The sequence below is a fragment of the Meleagris gallopavo genome, chromosome 8 (assembly GCF_000146605.3).
Source record: "Meleagris gallopavo isolate NT-WF06-2002-E0010 breed Aviagen turkey brand Nicholas breeding stock chromosome 8, Turkey_5.1, whole genome shotgun sequence".
Lineage (NCBI taxonomy): Eukaryota > Metazoa > Chordata > Aves > Galliformes > Phasianidae > Meleagris > Meleagris gallopavo.
Genome location: NC_015018.2, coordinates 9,866,923 through 9,871,999, shown reverse-complemented (window position 1 = coordinate 9,871,999; position 5,077 = coordinate 9,866,923). Strand labels below are relative to the sequence as shown.

Genomic DNA, 5,077 nt, shown 5'->3' with positions numbered 1-5,077 from the left:
TTTTTAACATGCACTCTGTGTGCACTACATGTCAAGGTACTCAAAGCTGTTATGATTTCTACTTAGCAAAACTTCACTGAGTAACTGAAATGGCTACCTTGGTGAAAAATACTATAATTGTGGGATTATTGATCTGGAAATAACTTCTGAGTGCTTTGTGACATAAATGTAAATGAAGATTCTTGTGTACACTATAGTTTGTATGAAATGCCATAATACATATGTTGCGACAGTATTTGACCTGGATTTTACTGCAATGGCCTTTGCTTTTCTTGTTCTGCTTTGCCCTCTCACTTTCAACATAAAACTCACTGATTTCAGAGGGGACTTTGCAGCTGACTTCAATGGCATTTGATTTAGGGTCTGAAAGCTTCGTGACAAACTGTTTTCAAGATTAAGAATGATCTTGAGCTTTCTTAAAGCACTATGCACGGTAACAAATTGTCAGTAAAGGAAGGAAACTTACAGAGAGAGTAGGAGGAGGTCCCAAATGGATACTCCCCTCCCCATTTTGACTATTTTCCACTCCTTTTTTATTTCTTGTAGGCAAGGAAGAATGGTCAGTCATTTGTTCTCTTACCATCAGTGCCTCTAGAATCAAGCAGCATTAAGAGGAATTCTTCACAAAGCTTTTTCAAGGATTTTTTGTTAGATTCTTCATTTGGAAGGTAAGATTGAAGAGAAATGAAGGGAATTTTCCATTTAGTAGAAGAACTGAGAATTGAACTATAGTTACTTAAATAATTCACTTTCTAGAGAAGGAACGATAAAGCATGATATTGTTTAATACTCCGAATACTCAAAATCACTGTGATCATGTCACTTGAAGTAAGTAGCCAAAGCTGTGCAATGTTTTTGTGTTTTCTATTTATGAAAAAAGTCAGGAAGGACTGTTAAAGGAATAGTGAATTGTTAAATGAATTGTGTTCTTAAGTTTCGTTTGCTTCTTTGTACTTTACTGGATATTGTTTCCAATGCTAGGAAGGCTTATATAAATATACATTTATAACTTTGGTGTTAAAAATACTGTACAAGACAATTTTACATAGTTATTCGATATTAAGGTAAGAAGGCACTTATTTCTAAGTAGTGCTGTCACATTCAATATAGTGGTTGGCATATTTCAAAAACTTTGTGTGTGTTAGAACATTTTTCTCTATGTAGAATACATTTGGGCTCCTCTTATTAAAATGTGAGGTATGTTCAGAGCCAGTAAAGCCAAAAATACCTGCAACAGGAAAGAATTAGGCCTGGTGTCAGGCATTTAGAAAAAAATACACAATGAGTTGTTGCTGTTCTCTCCTGTTCCTTATTGATTGGTCAATAGTAGGAAAATAATTTGCCTTGGAACAAAGAAATTTTTTGTAGGATTATTCATTAGCTGAAGTCTTTTGTATTAGAATGAGGATGGGGGTCGAACTGTAGAATCATATAATGGATTGGGTTGGAGGAAACCTCAAAGATCATTTTGTTCCAACCCCACTGCTGTGAGCAGGGCTGCCGTTCACTAGACTAGGGTGCCCAGGGCTCCATCCAGCCTGGCCTTGAATCTCCAGAGATGGAGCATCCTCAACTTCTTTTGCATTCAAAGGGACAAAATAATCTTTAGTTGTTATTTCTGTTCTAGAAGAAGTGGTGAATCTACTAGATAGTGTTTCTCTTCTGAGCTGGATTTCATTTTGAAACTGGTTGAATCAGTAAGGTGCCATGCGATGCCAGGAGCCTCCTTGGAAGAGTTACTATGTATAAGAGTTACTAGGATAGAGTCTGAGGTCTGTACATTCCTGCACGTAGGTGTGGTCGGATTACAGTTTTGATTAAACACTTTGTCCCTGTTGTTCTAGATAAAGCCTTTGTAGATGCTAGCTGATGCGCTGCTTGCGGATGTCCCAAATGGTGTGCTTTCTGCAAACAGATTATTTTTTTCACATATATATAAATTAATACATTCTTAAAAAACACTGATTATATGTGCTAGCATTAATTTTGGATTTGGTTTGTTCATGTCATTAGACAGCAATGGAGAACAATTACATTATTTGGGTCACTGGAGAAAACGAAGTGCACACCTTTACAAACTATATTAATTTGAAAATAGTTGCTTAAAATGGAACATGATAGTGAAACATCATGTGTAAGGCATGGGTATGAAACAAAAAATTTTTTGAGAAGTAACAGCCCCACCAAGAGAAAAGCATTTTAAACCATTGCAACTGAGTAAGTAATAGGTATCTGTTAAGCAAAACATTGTAAATGTTATATATATATAACTGTCAAATAACAAAAATGGTAAATGTTTGGTGCTTTTTTTTTCCTCCCACACAAGAACTGAACAATATTCTATTTTTAGTGAAAGGTCAACTTGAACTTTATTTAAACAGAGTCTCTGTTTCTGAGTAGAGATAGGAACACTTTAAAAGTGATAACAAAGGGGAGGGCTTGGAGCCAAACCTTTTAAAACTATGGTTGCCAGCACAAGATAGTCATCCATGTACCAACTGTGTGCCACTTAAACAAGAAAGGGTGTTTGTGCAGTGCTCAAAGTGCATGCAGTGAAAATAGAACAGGGGCTCATGTCAAAAGATTTTAAAAAAGTTTTTAGAAAAGAATTTGGAGAGGGTCTGAAGAGCATAATGAAAACCTTCTCTTTTTGAAGGAAATGCTGCCTCTGTTGCACAGCTTCCTTTTTGTTTTTCCTTCTGAAATAAATAATTTTTTAAAAAAATCTTAAATACTAGCACTGTAGTTCTCGGACAAAAGACTTCAGTTCTTGGAAAAGAGTACCTTGGAAGAAGTGTTAGGAAGATAGGGCTGTTAAAATATTTCTAAACTAAGTAGGATAATTTTGGTTCCTTTGTCACTTCTATTTAGTTTACTGCTAATATAGTGTGATCATCATCAGGCCTGTAAGTTTCTTCAGTGATACTTCTGTGGAGGAGGATTTCCTTGTCGTGGCTGTAGACTTAGGACTAAAGCACACGTTTGTGGATTGTTGCTGGTTGAAGAACAGAGTCTGGCATGCTAGTGCAAAGCCAACTCTGTGCAGCTGATCAGACTATAGGATTCACACCTCTGCTGGAATGTCTCCTAGAACTCGTCACTGCGTTACAACTGACTGTGATAGAGTGCATGCAAACAAGGCAGTAATTTTGATAGTATATTTAAGGTAGAAGAATGTGTTAGCTGATGTTACTAAGAATAAGAAATAATAATATCTGAGTAACTTTGACCTGAATATGGAAGAAGAGATTATATTCTCTAGATTTATATTACAAGATGTGTTCAGAAATGATTTACTCTTCCCAGCCTGTTTATTGGCTGCATTTTGTAGGAGTAAGGTTCTCCAGTTAGACGGACAGTTGTATCACCAGATTCTGTCCCTGATTCTTCCTCTGGCATTCTGTGTGATTATGAGCAAGTAATTTATCTCAGATTCTGTTCCCTTGTGTGGAATTGAAAGATAACCTCTACATTAAAAAGAGATTTGATGGAATGCACTATGGGAGAAGTAGACACAACTTTTTAGCAAGGAAAAGAGTGCATTGGGAATGTTATAATCCAGAGAAAATTCATCATTTGATGTCTCACTAGACATCAGACATTTTGAAAGATGTTCACCAACTGAAGTATAATGAGTTCCTCAACTAAAACATTTTTTTCTATAAACATTAAGTAAAGCTTTTCTTGCAATTAGATCATAACCTATTCCTCACCTATTCTCCTGTACCCAGTAAGGACTAGGCTAATACTTTTTTCTTTTCCTTGGTAGATTCATTTTTAAAGGGATGATGTATGCCACTCTACTTACTTATACTGAGAGTTACCTTGAATTTGGCAGAAATCTTGTTTCCCTAGGAATTTCAGTTGTTTTTCAGATGTGTTAGAAGGTGGCCAGTGTATTAAAGAGAATGTAGTCTGGACTACGTGAACCCAGTATTTTTTTTATTTTGAATTTTTTTTCTTTCTCAGCACTAAAAGTATCTTTTGGTTACTTCATTGTAAATTTGTATCTACGTGCTAAGACTGGTAGTAGCCTGCAGTGAATAAATATAATTAATAATTGATCTTGCTACCTTCCAGTTCTCTGGCTATTCTTTCTTTTCAATTGCCTTTGCATTAGCAGATGTTTTCTCTTGCTAATGATAAGAAATGAAAAAATCTGAGGTAGTTAAGATATAACCTGGCAGCTTTGTATAGGAATCCCTATACATGTTTTATTGCCACATGTTTTATGGATTTTCTCCAGTGTTGAATGAATGCTATCCTTCCCATCTATTGCTCCATTCCAGTCTGTGGCCAGGCCCACGAAATTTCATGCTGCTATGTTGCAAATCCAACTAGTACATCTTAACAGATTTTCTTCCCCGTTCTGGAAATTATTTTTTCAAGTATCATCTAAAGGATTTAGGAAAAATACAGTCACTGTTTTTGTTACTTTTATAAAATTTGATTTACTCTCACTGTACTGACTCACCAGCAAAAAAAGCTAACAAATTTAATTCCTGAAATGGTGCCGGTGCCAGCTGATAGAGCTGTTAAATAATTATATAATAAATAACAATTTAAGACCAAATAATAAAACATTCTATTACACATCTCAGCAATGCATTATGTCTTAGAAATCTCAGGTGTCCTGTGTATGTGTATTTTTTTTACAAGTAGTCATCCATCCTGCTTTATTTTAATATATTTTCTTGTCTTCCTTTTTTTTCCCTTTATTTTTCAGAAGGCAATGGGCCTTCTGAAATTCTCTAATGAAATTGATAGGATAAGACACTATATGCCAGTGAGGAATAACATACAACAGAAAGAAAACAAATTTGGTGTCAAATGATTGGGTTAAAGCCTTATGAATCCTTTTGCTGTCCAGTTCAGAAGCTGGTCTGAGTCATTGCCTTGAGATGGAATCTGGCATATGACCAGAATGTATGGGAAAACAATAGCCTTGCTGAAAGAAGAAGAAATTATTTATTATTTATTTACAAGAAATAAGCACTAGAAATATGAGTAGTGATGCATTTCATGTCATTTAATTGTTGAAAATTAATTTTAATAGAAGGCTTTTAATCTTTTTTTT

The 5,077-nt window shown here is 35.1% G+C and overlaps 1 protein-coding gene across 1 annotated transcript in view; it reads left to right on the top strand.

Annotated features, from left to right (window-relative positions):
* Positions 1–5,077, top strand: part of CTNNA3 (catenin alpha 3) — a 289,557-nt gene that overhangs the window by 17,186 nt on the left and 267,294 nt on the right. The window contains exon 2 of the mRNA XM_031554365.1: positions 547–668. The gene's annotated coding sequence lies outside the window, so the exon portion shown is untranslated. The remainder of the gene's footprint in view (positions 1–546; positions 669–5,077) is intronic.